Here is a 21,705-nt window from a genome sequence, read left to right as displayed (position 1 = left end):
ATGTTCCCAGGAGGGCATCATTCCAGGGCTGGGGTAGGAGTAGAATCCCTTGGGTGCCCTAACCTATTGGTTTTGTAAGTATTGCCTAGATGGCTTGCTTTGGTGGTTGTGCACCCATCCCCTGGTGGGCTTAGTTTAAAGCCCAGACAAGCAGGTAAGCTTCCTCCCCAGTGAAGAGAGGTGAAAGCCATCTCTTCCTAGCAGACCACTGCCTCTCTCACTAAAGAGCGAACTGTGATTGTGGAAGCCAAAGCCTTCTCTCCGTCCTCAGTCCATGACCCATAACCAGGAGGATAGAGGAAAAAAACACCTGCGCCCCCAACCCAGAGCCCTGTAACCATTCATGACCTGGCTGGGATTGCTCCGAGCCATGTCATTTGTGCCCACATGGATAAGGAGCATAGGGTAGTGGTCAGAGGGCCAGATAAGCTTTGGGATGGTCCCAGATGCAGGCCCCCGGGAGTCCGAGACTTGCAATTTCATGTTAGTTCTTTCACATTTCTGGGATAGAAAGTATCCAATCTGCCTGCGTTCAGTATATTAAACTTTTCTGAGTTTTGCTTCCATTTTAGATGTGGTAACCACTGATTTTAGACATTAATTCCAACTGGCCACCTGATGCTGAGTTTGATTTGTTTTGCTAATTACCTAGCTGCAGAACAAATTTAAATCAGTGACCCTAGAAGTGTTCCCTATTTGGGGACAGCTACTAAAGATGGGACCAGAGATTTGAATCTGAATTGTTGGAGGTGAGGTCTCAGCTTGCCATAAAATGGCACTGAGATGATAAACCATGAAGTAGACAGTTGACAAAAATGTTAACCAACCAGTAATAAGTTAAGGGACTTCTGTACAAGGGCTTAAGTGTTTCCTTGACAACCATAATGGTAGGATAATTAAGATCACTGATACACCATAACTTTAATGTTGGCATACTATAAATATTAACTAAAACAGGTTAAAGTTTTCAAATTACATACTTTTTAAGAAGAAAATTTCATTTGCATCAACTTGCTTATGAGACACCCAAAGGTGTGCTGCCACAGGTACTAAATACAATGCACATTAGGAAAAACTCATTAATGCATGTGTAGACATGCCCATTTAATTGAAAAGCTAGGCCACATTGCAATCCTGACTTTCTAAATACATAAGAGATTATATAATGAAAGTATGAATCTACATGGACTGTAGATGGTTTTTAAAAATAGCTGTGTTATTGAGCAGGCAGATTGTTCAGAAAGAAAACTAATGAGCTTGGGAGTAAATGAGATGCTTAATAACACATCTACTTAAGCCCCAATCAGGATAACAAATGACAAGAAAATAAGTATATTTAAAAATGTAGTGTCAGTAATTGTCTTGATTAGTAACTGACTTTTTGCTGAATTAAAAAAATAGTATATTGTGAAAATCTTTATACATGACCCCTTTATCTACTCAAACTCACATATTCCATCTCATTCTGGTGTTGGTTCATCTAGACACTCAAGAGCATGCCTAATGATAAGCACTTTTTGATGTGCTTAGTTGAAAGAAGATCTCTGAGGGGTGCCAATAAAATCTACACACTGCTTGTAATGCAAGAATTGGGTCTGCAGTCTGTGCATTTTTAATAGCTGTCACACAGTTGAAACAACATGCCCATTTAGGAACCTGCAATATTGGGTTTACAATGGACTCTTCTGCAGACATTTAATTGTGAATGTAATATGTCAACACAGCACAAGTAATAGCTCGAGTTCTAGCCCCAAAATTCCATGTTGGTTTACACCAGTTGTGTTAACTTCCTTGGTTGTATACTTATTTACCCCATCAACTGGCATTAGTTATTAAAGTTGGTGGCCAGTCTCCTATTACTTAAGTGAGGTCAGGATTAAAACACACTCTTCAGGTAGCACTATTGCTATCCCCCAAAAATGCCAAGCCCCTACTTACTGAAAAAAAATGAGATTCATTGTTAAGGTGCCTGCATTTGACACCGAAAATAATTTTATTTTTATCTTAAGCATTTACTTTGCCATGTAGAGCCATACCTTAGTGGTTTAAAGACAGTAAAAAAATAAGTCATAAAAAAGTAGAATTGAATAGTATGGAGTATGTTCCCACCTTTCTCTGTCTTGGCAAAATATAAATGTGTTCACATTTGAATTGTGAAAAAGTCAATTGCATTGAGCAGGTGGTTAAGAGAAGCTGAGTCCTGTAAGGTTATAGCTGAAAGACCACATCCGTATCCACGTATGTCCTGCCAAGCCTAGGTTCATCTCCAAGAAAAAAGTCCCAGCTAATATATGTTAAACCCAACAATTAAGGTAGTATAGGCAATTTAGACAGAAAGTTCCTGAGAGTGTCATGGCTCTCCTAGCCTCTCCTGAGAGCCAATAAGGATCTGTCAGATGAAGGGTCACGTCTTCACCTGATGCATAAATCACCAAGGTCCACTAAAGTCAATGGGGTAATGCATGCGCTTCAGGATTGGGGCTCATGGTTTCATGCTATATTGGTTTCTATTTTTCTGAGATGAGCCTGTCCCCATAGCTCAGGATTTTTATAATGTTCTTGAACACACTAAGCTGTTAAGTTACTTTCTTCAAGTTAGTTGGAGGGGAAAAATATTCTGGTTGTTCCAGGCAAAATGGTATTCTGCAGCCTTGTACCTGATTATGGATGCAGCTGGTGACTCTGTTCAGGGTTTTGAGAATTCTTAAGCTTCCCATTAATTTAGATTTACTATTTCTGAAGAGGATATAAACTACGCAGGCTGATGAAGAGAACAAATGGTCCCCCTCTGCTCGCTTCCTGCTTTCTCACCTTGCAACAGTGTTTGCCTTGTCTAAGCTCCCCTGGTGTATGCAGCAGGGAACTAATTGCATTTTTCGTGGCTTTAACATTATTTTACAGCTTGCAATTCCTCAATGCCTTGCACTAAATTGTCAGGGAACTGATTTGGCTGCGTAGAGGAATGAGGAATCCAAATTACAATCAAGGGAAAGTGAAACTTCCATCCCTAAATGCTACTTGGCCTGGTTCTAGAAGTATTTGGAACAGCAGGGGGTTCTCTCCTTCTATTGTGAGTGTACCCATTCTGTTCCCCTTTAATGGTGATTGGGCCACTGAGGTGCTTAAACTAGCAAAGCCTGGGGGGAGCAGACGTGTGTATTTTAGGCCTACCCTACTTAAACTTATAGAAGCTTCAGAGTAGCTAGCTGCTTAAGAGTTTGAATTAACTTGCTTTTCTCCGGGGGAAGAGGCAAACATCTTGGAGGCAGTTCATTTGCTGGCCTCCTCCTGGGCAGTATAGGTACACTCCATCCCATACTCAGGGCAGGCTGGAGTGTTCCATTTTAGCATTTTTTACATTTGTAAAGTGCATCTTTCTTCTGAAACTAAGTTCTATTTTGTTTCAGCCATTGTTACAGATGTACTAGCCAATTGCTCATCAAGAATGATGGGGGCTGGGCAAGGACGGAGCACCACCACACAATGCTCCATGCTACTGTGACTGTCTTTGGTCCCGTGCCCCCACCCTCCTCCCACACCTTGCCCAGCTGCTCAAGCCCCTCACTTGCCACCATCATGGAGGGGAAGGGCAGGGACAGAGCCCTGCATCTGGCCTCCGCTCCTCTTCTCGTGCAGCCCCATTCTCACCAGCTCTCCACTCTGACCCTCCATATCAGGTCCGGGCCCATTGCCCTGCCCCTCCCCCCCTGCCTCCAAGGCCAGCGGTGTATCCCTTGCCCCCCTGCTCTGGCCCTGCTTGGGGATGGTGGAGACAGTGCCTCCATGACAGCATAGTGATGGCCTCAGCCTCCCCTACTGCCCCCAAGATAACTTGCCATGTGCCAATGCACACATGGCAAAAGCATTCCCCAGGGACAAGTAGCTCATTTGGACATGTCCATAGATTCTATTAGGACTCAGATATTTAATGCATAAAACAAGGTAAGGTGAGGATACTGTAGTGCTGTGAATTATGTGAATGTAAATCTGAAGTTGTGAATCTACTTAATCTCTTCATAACAATGACTAGGGAACTGGTGGGGTTTTGGTTAATCTTCACCGAATACAAAAATCAGGAAAACTCAATTTTCTTTAGTGTTTCCAGGTTCTTATAGTGTAGAGCATTATGGTACCTGAACATTTTGTAAATGTAATGACATAAAAATATGTATCTACTCTACCCCATGTTGTAGGGTCTCTTTAAAGCTGGGGTGAAATCTTTAAAAAAATCAGTTTAAATGAGGATCTGAATTTTACTGTTACATTGGATAGAATGTTGTCTGCTATCCCACTATTAATAATTAGAGTTAGGTAATAATTTTCTATAACATTTTTCAATTTCTATTTTAACTCCAAAATCAAAGCATTCTGAAAAGAAATCAATGAAGTTTAATTTTTTTGGAACAAACATTATGAAATGATCTGTTTTTGTTTTTGTTTTTTAACTGACCAGCAGTGGTTCCTTTTGTTGCTTCATGGGACTTGTAATCTAGCTAGTGCGTCCTGTTCCTAGAAGCTAATAAATTCCAAATTACACCTCCTGTGGTATAATACTGTTTCTCCTCTGGCAATTTAGACAGAAGTTATATGATACATTGTGCGAAACAGTCCATTGCAGAGGCCTGGCCTAGATTACAATTCCCACAGAACAATGCAGCATCATAAGGTTAACACTAAACTGGTTTTAAAGCAAAACATGCTAAACTGATACAAAATGACAGACTATTTGGATCTGGATTTTTCCCCATTTGATAGTTATTAAATAGGTCAACAAACTTCTTTAGAAATTTGGCTCTGCATAAAATTTAGATATTCTGATTCTCCTCCCCCAGTTTTAAGTATAAAAACGAAATACTGGAATTTCCTGTAGAGCTGAAATCAAGGTTTTTCACTCAGCTTTAATAGATGCTTCTCATAATTCCTTTTTGACAAGAAGGCATTTGTTTCCAGAACAGGGGCAAATTCTTTCCTGTCTTCAAAATGGTCATTCAAAAGAAGGTATAAGCCCAGGGAAAGAAAATATACCTGTTTGGCTTTAACGTGTGGAAGCTTCACTTCATTAGATTTCATTCATTTACCTGCTGAGGAAACAATGGGAGCTCAGCTACGAATGGGAGGTGCACAGGGTCATTTGTTAAATATTTAATGGCACATGAACAGCATGGCTGTAGTTGAGATGCATATGGAGAGATTAATCTGAGGTGAAAGTACAATATGTCTTGGTATAGTTTTCTTAATAATGAAACATTGTATTTGCTTTCCAAGCAGAGTTAACTGCCTCAAAGTACTTTAGTGCATATAAAGTAAAATGAACTATTGTTCTAGGATTGTAGCTTTCTTTTCCTAAAATTCATATCCTTCTGTAAGGAGAACTACAATATTTCACGATGTATAGGTCAGCACGGTGTATAGTTTGACCCCTGGTTTTCTGATGTAAAAAGTTAGTATTTTCATTGGCATAGTGTATAAGCCAGGGCCAGGCTGCATGCTTGGCTGGGATGGCCCCATCTCCTGTAAGCAGCACTGCCTGGGCTGTGCCAGCTGAGCACCGAGCTGACCCTGTCTACCACAAGCAGTGCTGCACAGCGCTGTGTGCAGGTAAGTATGGGGGGCTGGGCTTGGCGCTTGGCTGGTGCAGCCCCATCCCCTGTGAGTGGCACTACCTAGGCTGCACCAGTGCCACTTGCAAAGCATGGGGTCACACCAGCTGAGTGCCGAGCCCATCCCCATCCCTATCCCCACTCACCATGGTTGGGGATGAGGTCAGACTTGGAGGGGATGAGGCCACACTAGCTGAGCACTGATCCTGGCCCTGTGTGCTGCGAGCGGCGTTGCTGAGTGCTGAGCCCAGAGCTGCTTGCAAGGGATGGGACTGGGCTTGGCACTCAGCCAGTGTGTCCTCATCCCCTGCAAGCAGTACTGGGCTCTGCACTCAGCAGCACCATTTGCAACAGACAGGGCCAGGCTCAGCGCTTGGCTGATGCAGCCCCATCCCTGGTGAGTGGTGCTGGTGCAGCCCAGGCTGCACTGCCCACAGGGGGTGGGGCTGCACCAGCTGAGTGCCAAGCCCAGCTAATCCTGGCCCTGTCCCTGTCCCCATCCCCGTTCCTGGGCACTGTGAGTAGCACTGGGCTCAGCGCTTGGCTGGGGTGGCCCTATCACCTGTGAGCAGTGCTGCCTGGGCCACGCCAGCCAAGTGCTTAGCCTAGTGCTGATTGCAGGGGACTTTGATAATGGTGTAAACGTCAAGGTTGAATTTTAAAAGTTAAACATTGGGCTTCAAACCTCAGCTTGTATACTGTGAAATATGGTAGTCATTAGTTTTAGTGGTTCCCAATAAGTTTTTACATCCACTACTTACAGGGAAAGATATAAGGCTAGACTAAATACTATATGGCAGAAGTACCGTAGCATATTTTAAGTCGGAGCTCCCCTACTATAGAAGCAGCTGAAAGGGACACTTGTATATGTTTACATAAGATGAAGTCATAACACTTTGCCGTATGTCATCAATTCCCATTATAGTATAAAAGTTGAAGTTTACCCTTACAGATTTAATTGACTTGAGCCACTGGTGAGGAGCTTGCATGTGCTCAAACTATTTGCATTTATATAGGTCCAGTCTTCTAAAAGCTCTGTGTCAGTATTTTCCTGGTATCAAGCTAGCAAAATGGAGCTGCTGATCCTGTAGAGCTGGGCAAGGAGCCATTTTTTCCATGCCATGAAAATGTTTGAGATTTTGAACATAAGCATTTTTTTCCTGTTGCAAGATAAAACAGTGTAATCTTGCACTCCCCAAAACACCTTGTCCTCAGAAAAACAATTTATTTTTAGTTCAATTGAAATATTATGATATTAGACCTCCATGATTTTTTAAAATAACATAGTTGTTTTTTCATTTCAAAATAAGACCTTTGAAACCATTATTTTCTGTTGTTTAGGACATGTTGTAATATCTCAGTTTAACCAGTCCAAACCTTTCATTTTTAGGCTGAAATATTTGTCAAAGCCACCTCTTTTCCATAAAATATTTTCTCTTAACTTGATTTAGTAGTAGTAGTAATAATAACGTTGTTGTTGTTTATTAGTCTTAACTGAGAAAACTACTTGCCCACATAATCTCAAGAAAACCATACCTATTCAGGAGTCACCAACATGCTGAGCCAAGAGAAAGGCACTAAAGCTTGATTCATTGGCCAGTATCTGTACCTTTAAAGTGGGGAGCTAACCTGTCAAAAGGACTATATTCAGTGCAAATGGTGCTTAGTCATCTGGTAAGAAAACAGCTTCCTCTGTTGACAGGTCTAAACGGATGTTGTAGAAATTAATTACTTGTTACACACGGGTTATTAGAAAGCCAATGAACCCTGGTGCGGGGACTTCTTTTGTTTGTTGGGGTTAGTAGGTTTGCCAAAAACAGACATTAGTTCATGGGGTCTAGAATATTGCACATATACATGACCAGTGTGTTTCCCCAATGAATTCAGTTGTGTAGAACGTGAAGCTCTTGGAGGCTCCATAGTCTTGTAACTATTTTGGATTCTGAACAGCAAAAGACTGCATTGTTTTATGCTGGATCTCAACCAAGCAGCTTCCAGATGAGAGAAATAAGTATTGAGATTGGAAAGAATCTTCTATAGTTTAATTTTATTTTTAACCAGGAGGCAGAAATCCTGGCATCATCATCATCATCATCTCATAACAATAAAATGCCCTATTGATTCTTTTCCAATATGAAGTCACTTTGAAATTTTGATTACTGTATTGAGTGACTGCAGGAGGTACAATTTTGGATTTTTGACAGCGTTTGTCATCTTGAATCCCATTTCTGAATAAAGTAGCTAGTTAACTTGACACTTTGTTATTTAAGAGTACTGTATGATTTTGTTTGTTATTTCTTTTGTACAGAAGAGGACAGTGGACATTTGCTATAGCTCTCACTCTAGACATTTTCTTAACTTTTTTAGGAGGTGTTAATAGTTCTAAGTTCACTGTATCTATATGTGAAAAAATAGAGCCCTGCTCCTCTTCCTAACTAGATGAAAACAAAGAATATTCTCTGCAGGGTTTTGAAAATAACAAAGTTGGCTACATGATCAGATTGCTACTGAGGTGCAGTGGTACTCTGTCAGAAATAATACAGTTCAGTTAAGACATGGCTTATCTTCCATGATCACTGTCCTACACTTCTCTGTTAATTTGCTTTATTAACTAGTCATTTTCATTTTATTTATTCAGTGGTATATTTAATTTGATTTTAAAAATACAAAAATAGTATCATTAGTTCCTGGAGCCTCCTGATTTTGATTCCTGTCATGAGATATTATTTTGTAAACTTTAACCATGTGATGTGACTGGGCCAGGAAATATACAACAGTTCTGTAGGTAAGTGACTGAAACTTGCAAGGGTTGGATTTCAAGTAGGAAGAGTTTTGGAAAGGTACCTGGAATCCTATTACTAAGTCCAGAATGCTAGTCAGAATCATCGTGGCAAATGGTTCCCACAAAGTGACAAATGCAGATGTGGAGTTCTTTCATATTGTTATCCAGCATGCAATGTGTGAACTTTCTTTCTCAGTATTCTAGCATATAATTCCTTGTATACCACTTTGTAACCAGAGATAAGGAGATGAATTAAGTGGTAGTAATACAACTTTCTCCAATAATCTAATGAGAAAGTAGAGGTTCATAGAAAATATTTTACAATGTGATTGAATTCAAATGAGTTTGCTGAAATAGATATCTATCACAACAATAGAATCTGCTTTTGAGTGCTAGAGAATGTATATACACATATTTTAATTTAATTTACTTTATTTGATTTTATTCATTTGGACTATCCTTTAAAAAGGCTAAAGAAATTAGTCAAAGTACTAGTTTGACAGCTAATACTAAGTAAGGAATGTCTGAATGGAATGTATGTAATGAGCTGCTGGAGAGCAACAAAAATTTTCCATGTAATATTGAGGCCTATGAATTAATAGTGGCTTATTTAAATCTGACAGCATTGAATTTGGTAGCACGTCCAGTCCTGAAACTTTTTTTTCCTTTGATGGTTTCAGAGGAAATGTATTCTCTTCTGATAGAATTGATGGTGATAATCATTTCTTCTATTCATCAATGGCTGTATTTTGATTGAGAGAAAGAATAGCTTGCATATAGCCTTGATAGTTTGTGGTGTAAGACAATGTAAGTAAATAGTCTGGATTCTGTCCCTAAATAATTCTGTGGTCTGTGGTGCTACCTACTGCATGTGCATGCTCGTCTGGATATGTCCCAAAAGGCTAAAAGATCATGATTGAATAACCAAATATTAAATGGTAGTCTTAAAAATAAAGTTTTAAATTAATTTTTAATTTAATTTAACTAATTTTGGTTGGATGATAGGAAAAACTCTCTCACCAGAAGTTTAGTAAACATCTGAACACAAACATGCTGAATGTTGGATGTTTTCCATGTGCAAATAAGCTTCACTGAAACTATCTCCCTGCAGTGATTGCTTCACATGTACAGTCCACAAAGTCTGCATTGGCAGTGTATGAATCCATCTCCATTGTGGCTGATGAAACTACCAATCCTCAAGATAATTGTTTTCAACATTTTATTTGTACTTGGGAGCTGGACAGACTGGGACTTGCCTGTTTTTCAAACAGAGCCAATCTACCTCACATCTATCAATTTTTCTACCATGGATTAGGCTGTAGTGAAGGCAATTGTCAGCTATGGCTTAGAATTAACAAGACCTCCACATTTCTGTCCAACAATGCCATGTGTATGTTCTAGGCTTTCTCTGATATGCTCTGTGGAATGATGTCCACATCAGTTCATGTCACCTGCAACGTGCACATTCTGTCTTTAGTAAGTAGCATCTGGCGCACACAGTTCCATGATATGGATAGCCTGGTTTCCTCCTTCAAGAAACCTGTCAAGGACTGTCTAGGCTGTAAGTCCAGGACAGGGAGTCCCTCACCAAAGTAGGGCCCCACATGCACCTGTTGTCCTGCCACCAGACCCTGTGCTCACAAGATGAAATTTCTGGTTCAGCGTGGTCCGTTACCATGCCAAGAACATGCAGCACTACCAACAATTTGTGTCCATGGAGCTGGAAATCACACCCAGCACACAGCGCATGCTTAAGCTATGCAATCTCCTGGAACAGGGAGACTTTCAACATAAAGGGAAGTTTGTGACAGAAAATACCACCTGGTTCATGGATCTTCTAATGTCGTTTGAAGGCTGGCAGACTGTGATCCACCATGCACACAAGCTAATGGATTTGATGCTGTGTTGAAGACATGGCATCACAAGCGCTGTCAAACTGTCATCATAAAAACTAGCAGAGAAGGCAGCTGTTTCAGGCAATTACAGTGAAGTTGAATTAGTACTGCAAGTACAGCCCATCATTACCACTACAGTTCAGATAACTGGCTGTCTCTGTCCTTAGTGCTGTTCACATTTTTTAACCCCAATCAGATGCCTTTTCTGAGTTTTGACCATCATGTTTTGAAATCAATCCCTGGATGGCAGAAAGAGCATAACAAGGAATGTGCTGTTTGTACAAACTTTGTCAGGGTGCCAGATGCCTGTGTCTGGGTTTTGGAATCTATTTCTGACTAGTTTCCACATCTGCATGCTCTGGCAAAATGCTGTCTTAACTTCCAGCAAACTCAGTGGATGCTGAGCATTAGATCTTAATTTACGGACAAGTGTTCACCCCACAGAGACAGAGGATGTCAGCAACAACTGCTACTGGATGCTGCATGCTAGCATTTAATAGCTAATGTGAATTGCCTGTCTCAAGGTTAGCGCTGAGTATTGCTAAACTCCTTTTTACATCATTAATAAATTCTGGTAATGGTATTAGTTACAATTCATGGTGTACATCGCTTTAGTTTCATAAGGCATTTTAATTTAAGTTTAACTGAATGCTTATTACTTAACAACATGGTAGTTAATGGCTTCTACAGGTTTATTAGAGTAATTATGCCACAGTTTCAGCCTTTTGGCCAATCAGTGGCAAGCGGTGGGAGTGCTGGAGTTTCTCAGCCAATCAGTGCCATGGGGGGCCCAGCCACAGACAGACCACAAAAACAGTGTCCAGCACCACAATCCAGCCATGAATTTTGGACTCTTCAGGCATGATGTAGGTAGACTGCTATCTATGTAAATTAAGATGATTGTTGGCTGGGGCTGTGGACTGATTTGATTCCTAGCCCCAGTTGACAATCAGCTATTTAGTTTCATCTTGCTGGTGCAGGGGGAGCCCCTGGCTTATAAGTTTTTCTCCCCCTGCAACAGCAAATAAGGAGCAATTGGGATCTAAACTCCAGTTCCAAAATCACATGTCCTGCCATGCATATGGCATGGCAGGATGCATGTTTGTTGGAATTGAGAATTAGTTCCTATCACATCCTGAAGTGAATGTCTGTCAGGACCCTTAAGCATTAACCCACAACTCTGAGCTAGAAAGGCATTTGAATACAATAAAATCTCTTTTATTCAGCATGTGTGGGGAATGCCAGGTGCCAGTAATGTAGAAATGTTGGTTATCTAAAAATACCAGAGCCAGAGGGAGGGGTTTGTACACGGTTGCTTGGGGTGGGGGGTTGCACACAGTTTGCATGTGGTGGTGGCATGGGGTGGTGGATGGCAGCTCTGAAGCAGAACACCTTCATTAACTTCTTTTTTCTCTAGTGGCTGGGCTGAAAGCCCAACCCCACCCCAGTGCTATCGGCACAATGAGTGGGGTGGAGAAGGGAAGACAGGGAGCTCACACTGGGGTTTGCCCATTCTGCCCTCAAGGGTAGGCAGGTGGATTGCAGCTCCCTTCCTCAGAAGACTCCAATTCACCCACCCCCACTCCAGCACAGGCTGGACAAACCCCAGCCCAAGCTCCCTCCCCTCTCTTCTCCCCCCTTTCCACTGTGCAGACAGCACCAAAGCTGGGGGCAGGGAGACAGAGCTAGGGGAGAGATGCTACATACACACAGCTTCTTAACTGGATTGGCTCCAAAAAGGAGATCAATCCCCTCCTCTCCTGTTGGATCAGGAGGGTTGGTCTAACTCATGGCACTTTCTGTGAAACACCATGAGTTACATCAGGGAGCTGCACATCTGTTAGGGAGCTGCACATCTGTTAGTGCCCTCAGAGATTAGCTGGGGAGGGATGTAGAGCTGTACTTGGCAAATCCACAACTAGTGTATTTCTACTGAAGACACTTATGCAGACTTTCACCAGCCAAGGAAAGATGCAGTCTTTTTTTGATCCAGCTAGCTACCACTAAAAAAATTCATTCTGCCTTTTTGTCCGCTGGCTGACTACATATGTAACAATGTCTATGTCTTCATTTACATTTCTGTGCAGTAAGATTAGTGCAGTAAACTGTGCTCAGGAACACATAAGGTACAGTAAACTGTACTTGGGAAAGTGTATACACATGTGCCCTGGCAGGCATGGATTTGTGCCCAGAAGAAGCAGCCTGCTCTGCCTTCCTTCACCAGACAGGCAGAAGTTCAGCCTCCCTCACAAACCTGAGGGCTAGCAGCAGGCACAGGAGCTGGTCCCAATGTGAACAGGGCCAGGAGACTTGTGCTGTTTGCAAGGGAAGCTGTCTCCCACCCTATCCCCATCCGGGACTGGTCCCCATGGGGATGGGGCCAGGAGCCAGCTGACTCTGCAGCCAGCACAGGTCTCCTGGAGCCGTGCACATGAAGACCAGTCCCATTATGCATGGGGTTGGAGCCAGTTGGCCCTGAAGCCAACAAAACTCCCCCAACATGGGATCTTATTCAGGCAGCAGTGACTCCCTGCTGCCTGGGCTGACTGGGAGCAAAATTTTTCCTGGTTATCATTTACATGTGCACTACTGTGCATTACCTAATGCACTGATTTTCTAGTACCTGTATTTGTTGGTACAAACAAATGGTGCATTAGACTAATTTAATGTGCAGTATGCCCGGTGTACATGCAGACAGTGACAGTTTACTGATTAGTCTAATGTGCAGTAAAGCATATTGTGTAGACTCACCCAATATGAAGTTTTACCTGATATCTCTTCCACCTTGATAACTAACTTAATACTGATTTGAATTAAATGCATATTAGCTTAAATGTATGTTCCTGTTTTGTACAAATTCTTTTTTCATTGGAAAGTCATTAAATAGAACACAGAATAAAAAATTTGCATTACTTCAGTTGCACACTCTAAACCAATCCTATATTAAAGTAAATGGCTGTGACTTTGCTATGGATTTATGCCGAATTACACCTGCTGTAATTTTCAATAAGCAATAGTTACTATATCCTGTTTCACTGAAAATTCATGTTTTCAGAGGCAACATATCTGTCGACCACATCTCAAGGAACCTGTATATTAGTTTAGGTAAGCATATGGTAGTTTTTAGGAAAACTACATTCCTGGAAGTTGAGTCTTATAAATTGGCTAAAATCATCTGTCCATGTGTGCTAGCAGAGCAATACAGTATCTTTAAACACTGGAAGACTATCTGCCAGGTTTTCCCTCTCCCCAAGTATATCATTGTTAAATTATGTTGAACCTTATTTTGCTGTTTTAAACTGGCATTTACTTATTATTTTGGATAACTTTTGAACTGCTATTCTTTGCTGTGTTCCGGATAGAACATCACTTCCCTGAGTTCATGCTTTAAAACTCATTGATGATTACAGCAACAAAAATACCTCTCTGTATATGATGTGTATCACAGTAGTTTATCTAAGCCCCTTTTGGGAAATGGGAACATAGTGTTTGTAAATCAAGGGTGAGAGATTTAAGCAGAGTGACTGAAACACCTATTATTTAGGGGGTGGGAAGGGGATTATTTATATGTATACATGTGGATGCACATGCATGCACACACTTAAAAGTATATTGCTGTGTGGATGGTATGCATACATGTACTCTTTTGCACTCTGCATGCCAGATACATCAAAATACATTTTCATAACAGCAAACTGATTTCCTGTGACCATGAATTTTAAATGCAGTGCTAAAACTTTTACAGTCCTTATTTATTGCCTATAGAATATATTTCTTCTTGTCTCCTTTTTTGAAGTGGCTTCCTAAGAGTAAGGCTGTTTTTTTTAACATAACCACACTGTTCAGCAGATTAATATTAGCAAAATGAAGCATGTTCAATATATCTACAGTTCCTTTTGAAGAAAAATGTATCAGCGTGGCTAAACTAAATGCCTCCTGCCTAAGGACCTGCAAGAGACAGAACTTCCTCTTGGGATTGTAGGGTATGGTAGGGTAAAATGGAACACTTGTCACACATAGAAGGGAAAACACTGCAACAAAATGCATGGAAAAATGCATTTGCTAACCTCTGCCACCTTCTAGAAGCTTTGGCAATCTAACTATCTTTCCACCAACCAGTAAGAATGTCCCTTGGTTGCACCATTCTGTACAACAACGCAACACCTCATAATTTGGATCAACATTCAGCAGCAATCCAATATGTCTGCCTGCTGTTCCAGTGGAGCTGCTTGCATAGTCCTGCTTACTTGGTCCTATTTGGAGGGATTGCCCAGATACGTCTTTTAGGGCGCAGATAGAAGTGACAATTTTTGCCTGATCTGGCTACAGAAAGCAGTTTATAGCCATGACCAAACAAAAGTACATAGCTGCATTCATCTTAAAAAATGGCTGATCAGGTGAAAATCTGACCCTGTATTGCATGAGGGGTCAGATGATGACATGTCAGAACACAGCTTCTACTGTAACTTCTGTCTGTGCTGCCTTCCAGCCTCTTGCTGTTTTCAGGATAGGAAGGAGGAAAGGGAATGGAAGGAGTTTGGTCTGAGGGTTTTTCAGCCCCTATTGGAGGGTGGGGCAGGTGTATTGGAGTGCCCTCAAGGAGAAGAGGCTCCAATTCACCAACCACGCCCTCCAGTGCTGGCTGGGGAACCCCTAGAATGAGGTCCCTCCACTCTTTCTCCTCCCATTCTGAAAAATTTGCAGCCTAACAGGGATAAATTTGTTGCTAGGGGCAGCCAACAGCTAGATTCCTCCCCTCCCAACCTCTTCTGGAACCAATGGTGAACTTCTGTTTGTTCCAAGAGACACTGTAACTCAGAATGCTTCCTGCAAAGCATTCTCAGTAACAGCAGATAGCTGCCCTTCTGTCTGCACCCTTTTAGCCAAGGCCTCCCTGCTGTTGTCCTCTGTCTCTGGAGGAGGAATCAAGAGGCCATAAGCTAATTCATAACTGCTTAGAAGTAAACTTTCTGCTCCAAGTTTGGAGTTATTGCCAGCCTCTGGGAACTTATTACTACCAAAATCCAAGTTCATGCTAGTAACTACAGCCTCTTGAGTGCTGCCAATGGAATTGTGTATAGGGAGCCCTTATTACTGAAGGTGTTACTGGTAGCACTTCTACTTAGTAGCCTGTACAGGGCTCTTTTCTTCCCTAGAGCTTCTCACCATGAGGCTTATGCCTGACATCTTTTTGAGGTTGCTGTAATTTTAACGTACACTTATTTTGTCATAGAACATGTATTTATCCTTTCCATATTGAATTCATTACTGGATTCAATAAATCTCAGATAATTTAATGTAATGGTGATCCTTGTTTACCAGACATGTTTCTTGACATAATTTTTACCAGACAGGTATATGTGATTATATATACTGGGTACCTCTGAAATGACTCCAGCTTATTCTGTCTGAAAGCTTATCATCTCTTAAATGGAATTGGGTTTCTTTTCTTGCCATTTTTCTGTATGGGTGGAGAATAAATCATCTGCTTTAAGTAAGTGCCTGAAGTTCATTCACGGAATATCATATATTAGAAAAACAAGACACAATTGTTCATTCTTTCCTTTGCAGATATAACCTGAAGATGACTATTAGGGGATATGTCTCCACTAGCTCTATGCTGCTCTTGAGGGGTCATAGAAGAGGCATTCATATCACAACCCCTGTCAGGTAATGCCAAGTAATACCTGAAAATTCTGCTAACAATCCAAACCATAATTTTGATGCTACAAATTGGCCAACTATAACCAATCATAATGCCGTGTGACCAAAGTAGACATGAGCCCTCCTTAGGGCCAACATTGACAGTACTGTCCACAAACCTCGAAGGGTTTTCAATGGTGAAAAAAGAACTGATTGTAAATCTATGTAAGAAAGTCCAGTGCACTGTCTTGTGATTGGAAGAGACACACAAAGGACCTTATAATAACTGTCCTTCAAAACCTAGAATGACTACGGCGATTGAAATGACTATGGTGATTTGAAGACCACACAAGTAATTTGGAAGAGTCATATTTGCTAAAATTGGAATGGTCATAACTTCTACATCACAGATTGAAGAAAACAATATTGAAGCCTTGACCATCAAACTCAATGGAATCACAATCACTTCAGTCTACTAACTACCTAACATGAGTTTTGGCTTTACAGATATACCAGAAATCACTCAGAATAAACCACAGGTGATTATTGGTGATTTTAACAGTCACAGAACACAGTGGGTCTATAATCAGACCAATAAAGATGGCAAAGCAGTAGAAGATTGGTTGGATGCATACCAGCTGAGTTTGATCCATGACCCAAAGCTACCTAAATCATTCAGCAGAGGCCACAGGAAACAAGAATACAACCCAGACCTTAGATTCACCAGCAACACCATTGCTGGGATAAATAATATAAAATTGTATTAGACCCAATCTCCTCTTCACCCCGCCCCCACATTAGTACATTCCCAACATTGACCAGTTGGCATTCAGATCAAAACTGCAGTAACATCTATAAGAGTGCCGTTTTGCTAACATTTCAACCTTAAAAAGGCAAACTGGAAAGACTTTTCAGAATACCTTGATATCACGGTCAAAACTATCAAAGCACCATCTGAGAACTAGAACTAATTCATAAAAGTTGTACAGAAATCTGCAAGGAAGAACATCCCATGGGGTTGCTGCAGCAATTACATCCCAGGTCTTACTACACAAACCACTGGCCTATAGAAGACTACAGGCAACATTATGAATTAAACTCTTTTTCCACAAATATTGTCACTACAGGTGAGGAGCTCATGTTAACCATCACAGAAGAGTGCAGGAAATCCTGGCAAACCTTGATCGAGTCAATTGATATTATGCATAATAGTAAAAAGGCTTGGGTGACAATAAGTAAACTAAGCAATGACCAATGACTAACATCATAATGTCACCATTAACCAAATTGCTCACCAGATACTTCTCAATGGAACCCCCTCCCCCCCCCAAAAATAAATAAACAAAAAAACTTCAGACTGGAAAGGTACAAGCACCCGAAAGACCTGGGTTTTACAAACCCCTTCTCAAATGACAGAGTTGAATGCTGGTATTAATGTACTGGAGACCGGGAAAGCAGTCAGCCTTGATGACATACCAAACAAATTAAGAAATTCAGACCCCAGATTTGAGAATGGCTCCTATGCTTATACAAGTCATGCACAGCCAGTCAAAAAATTCTGAAGATATGGTGAAATGCTCAGGTAGTGGCACTTCTAAAACCAGGGTAAGATCCATCAGACCCAAAGAGATTCAGACCTATCTCTCTGCTATGCCATACATATTTATTGTATGAACGACTAATTCTGAATGATCTTGCCCTATACATGGATAAACGTGTACTCCCTGAACAGCACAGCTTTGGACCTGGAAAAGCAACGATGAGCCAACCAGCTGTTCAGTCTAACTCAACATACTGAGAATCAGCTGTGTTCATCAGTCTAACGTCCACGAACAATAAAGTTAACCACCCTCCCTCCACAAGACCCTGGAAATGATAAAAGTTCTACATCTTCAGAGCTGATACAAACCCTGCTCAAGAACAGACTTTTTTGGCAAACAGGATGAGAAACAAAGCAGATGGGGGAGACAGATTAATGACCTCCCCCAAGGAAGTGTACTTTGATTGCCTTGTCATTCATATAGCGGTTATCTATCTGGAAACAAAATGTTTCATCTATGCAGATGACCTGTGCAAAACAGCCCACAACACTGGCTTTAACCATGTTGAAAAATTCTTAAGTGAGGCACCAGTAGGCTTAATGTCATACTACACTGAAAATCAATTACATGCCATCCCAGCGTAAACACAAGCACATGCTTTTCCATCTGAAAAATCTTGAGGTCAACCACCAGCTCAACATTGCATGGTTGGTGATTGCACTATCTTACTGTCCAAATCTGGCTTACCTTGGAATCACTCTTGATCAAACCCTCTCATACAAAGAGCACATCATGTAGACAAAAGCAAATGTGAGGACTCATAATGACAGTTTATATAAACTCACCAACTCGAAATGGGGAGCTAGTCCCTCAACCATTAAAAACCAGTGCTCTGGCTCTCAGCTTCTTCTCTGCTAAGTATGCATGCCCTGTGTGGGAGAGACTCATGCATGCTAAGCACCTTGACCTTCTCCTGAATGATAGCTGCTGATGCATCACAAGATGTCTGAAGCCTACCACCCTAAACAGAGTGCACCCACTGGTTGGAACCACTCCCCCTGACATCAGAAGAACAGTGGCCAGCACGATAGAAGATGTGAGACACCCACTGTATGACCATCCCACAGCAGACAAACATTTGAAGTCACACACCCAGCCTCTTTATACCATATCCAAGGGAACACCACTACAAATATGGAATGAAAAGCTGAAGAAAATAACTGACAGTAAAAAAAATATTAATTCCAGTGGCCAGGTCTTTACCACCAGTGTCTGACAAACCATGGCAAAAGTGGCAAAGTCTCAACTGCCTATGTATGGGAGTCAGGCATTCCAAGAAACTAATGAAGAAGTGAGGCGATACCAATTCGTTTAACCACTTGTGCCTGTGGCACACAGCCTCTGACTATGCAACACCTGCTGCAGTACCTGCTGCCTGAAGGCACGTATACATGGAAGTTTTTGCAAAGTACAATAAATGAGAACAAGCACATGTAACAAAATGATCAAATGTAGTATAGAGACATGAGGAGAAGAAAAACCCTGCCCATCTGCCTCTGATCTGCATGTTCCAAACCCAGAAATACGGTGAGGATAACTTTAAAAACACCCACAGCTACAACTCCTAAGAGGACCAGAGACAGACTGCAAGAGCAGCAGGGACAAACAATCCAGTGCATCCTTATCTCAGTTCCTGGATTGGAGTGTGTGCAGTGGGAAATGGTAGGTGAGGCTTTGTTCTGGGTAGCGGTATTGAGAACAACAGTAAACCAATGTAGACATGCTCTAGTGCAGGGTATGTCTCAACCAATGTGCTGCAGCACTCTGGTCCATGAGATCCTTGAGACATGCAATATTAGCATTCTTAGATATGCAAACAGTTATTACACATTACTCATAAGATAAACCCAGTGATTTCATAATAGGATGTCATAGTATCAAAAATATTCTGGCCTGTTGTGATCTTTCTCAGTTCTTTGCCATGAAATAATTTCTCTAGTTTTCTATATGCAAAAATGAGTGGGATCTAAGAACTAGCATTTTCCAAGGTGTGCCCTAAATCTGGAAAAATTGAGAACCACTGCACTAGTGTAATATATCTAATAGCCAAGGATCAGTATGAATAACTTCAAAGCCAAAGTTTATAAAATAGATATTCTTCTTCCTGAAGATTTAGTGAGAGTAGGTCTTTACAGTGAAACCTAGGTAAATTCATTCTGACTGTAGAAATAATGCTTCAAAATGAACAGAAGGAAAATAATGACCAAAACTCCCTGATGCCTGTTGAAAACTCCAGTGATTGATATTGATAAATTTGGGATAAAGCACTAGATTTATAACAGCAGATTTTGTTTCAGTTGCCTCTTCAGACCAAAGGGAAATTCCAGAATATGGACTGAAAAGCTGAAGATGATGGGCTGGCTCATATCTATGTGTTAACACCTTTGAATTTAACAATCATAGTTTCCATACTATAATACAGGGACATTTAGCAGTTTTCGAAAGACAATTTAGTGACCTCTCTTCCACAACTCTTTGTGCACTTAGCTTAATGAAAAGATTTTTTTTTTCTTTCTTTTTTTTTCTTGTCATAAAATGTCATGTTCTCTGCATTGTTCCACTGGACTACAGATGGCATTCCCATGTCTTGAATTAAAGAAAAAAATACCTTTTGTCTTCTCTCCTATATCATAAATGTACTCAAACTTCTGGAAATGAACACAACCAATGCTGTTCTGTTTGCCCTGGGCACCACCTTCTGGGGAGGAAGGGTGCAAAAATAGCCGCCACTATGAACAGTACATGCCCCTGGCAGCTGGGGGGCACATCAGCAGTGGGAGCACAGTGCGGAGAGTGTGGCAGTGGTAAGTAGGGGAGCTCCCTCAGACACTGCCAGTGCTGTCGGCAGCGGGGGGGGGGGGGGGTGAGCACTGACCAAGGGTCGGTGACCACCCGCAGCTGCCACCAGCAGTGTCAGCGGTGGCCAGCGGGGATTGCGGACCACCCACAGATGCTGCTGGTGGTGTCGGCAGCAGGGTGGTGAGTGGCGACTGCCCGCAGGTGCCTTTTTGCAGGGGGTGCACCACCAGGCTCAGGGTGTGCACGTGCACCTGCAGGCACCCCCTATGTGTCACCCCTGGCCACCACAACAGCAGTGGCTACCTGCACCACCACAATCAGGACTTTGGTAGATGGTGCTGCCCTGTGCCCAAGCTGGAGAGCTACCCTGCTACATCTCTGTGTTTTTGGAAAACAGACTTTTGGCACAATTACTTAGCATAGTGGTAACTGGTACAAAGAAAGAAATTTAGTATACACAAGACACTTACCATTTAAGGACTCCCAGCCTGAGTTGCTGGGACAAATCTAGGAATATGCATACCATGTTGTCAAACTAGCAGCACTAACATTGCATTTGTGTACGGTGATTTCATAGCCCTGATAATGTTGTCATGTTTGTGTTTGAAAATCTACTCTTCTTAGTTTAGCCACACTGTCAGTTGACTCTCTAACTGAAGGACTGCCAAGCTATGACTCCTATTAAATCTGGCATGAGCAAAAATAAACTTTGAAAACTTCTCAGTGTTCTTCAGCCCTCTTGATGTTCACATTGCTTGGGTCAGGGTGGTCTCAGAGACTGTGGTCTTCAACCAGCCTCCTGCTGCTTGGGAATGGGGCAGAAAGAATTACACAAATCCAGGATTGGTGGTGAAAGCTCAGATAGCTTTATTGTCTTTTAGAACAGTACACTAGCAGGTCTATATAACAACCAATTCAGCTTAGAAAAACTGGCCAATGGTAAGCAACAAATTACATGTACAGATGCCCTTAAGTTGATACAAAAGGGTGAGTCTTGCAACACCTCTTTTATAGCCTAAATGTCCCCATTCTATGCCAATTCTAATCTCTCTCTCTCTCTCTCTCTCTCTCTCTCTCTCTCTTGCTCATAGGCTGTGACTCCATGGGTGCTCCAGGGCTCAAGCACTCACCGAAAACAATTAGCTGGTGCTCAGCACCCATACCCACTTTTTGCTTTTGAATAACCTTCTGGCCCTTTGATCTTATATTTGTTTTTGTGAAGCATGGTATAATACAATTTATTATTCACTCTACTTCTCTATCTAGCATGTTCTTTGCTAAGGTATACAAGCAGCTATATATTGTATCCACACCTAAGATAGAATTAGATGGAGTAAATCAAATTTAAGAATCTGCAGTTAAGTTAGAAATATAACTGAGTTTAT

General features: G+C 41.5%; 1 long non-coding RNA gene across 1 annotated transcript in view; it reads left to right on the top strand.

Annotated features, from left to right (window-relative positions):
* LOC149868606 (uncharacterized) overlaps positions 1-21,040 on the top strand; it is a 119,421-nt gene extending 98,381 nt beyond the window's left edge. Inside the window, exon 8 of the long non-coding RNA XR_016441293.1 lies at positions 15,849-21,040. This is a non-coding gene — a long non-coding RNA (uncharacterized LOC149868606). The remainder of the gene's footprint in view (positions 1-15,848) is intronic.
* Positions 21,041-21,705: the final 665 nt, after the last annotated feature.

The sequence above is a fragment of the Crocodylus siamensis genome, chromosome 3, assembly GCF_052110815.1.
Source record: "Crocodylus siamensis isolate JL-2025a chromosome 3, ASM5211081v1, whole genome shotgun sequence".
Lineage (NCBI taxonomy): Eukaryota > Metazoa > Chordata > Crocodylia > Crocodylidae > Crocodylus > Crocodylus siamensis.
Note: the sequence above shows the minus strand (reverse complement) of the source record. Positions and strands in the feature narration are given on the sequence as shown.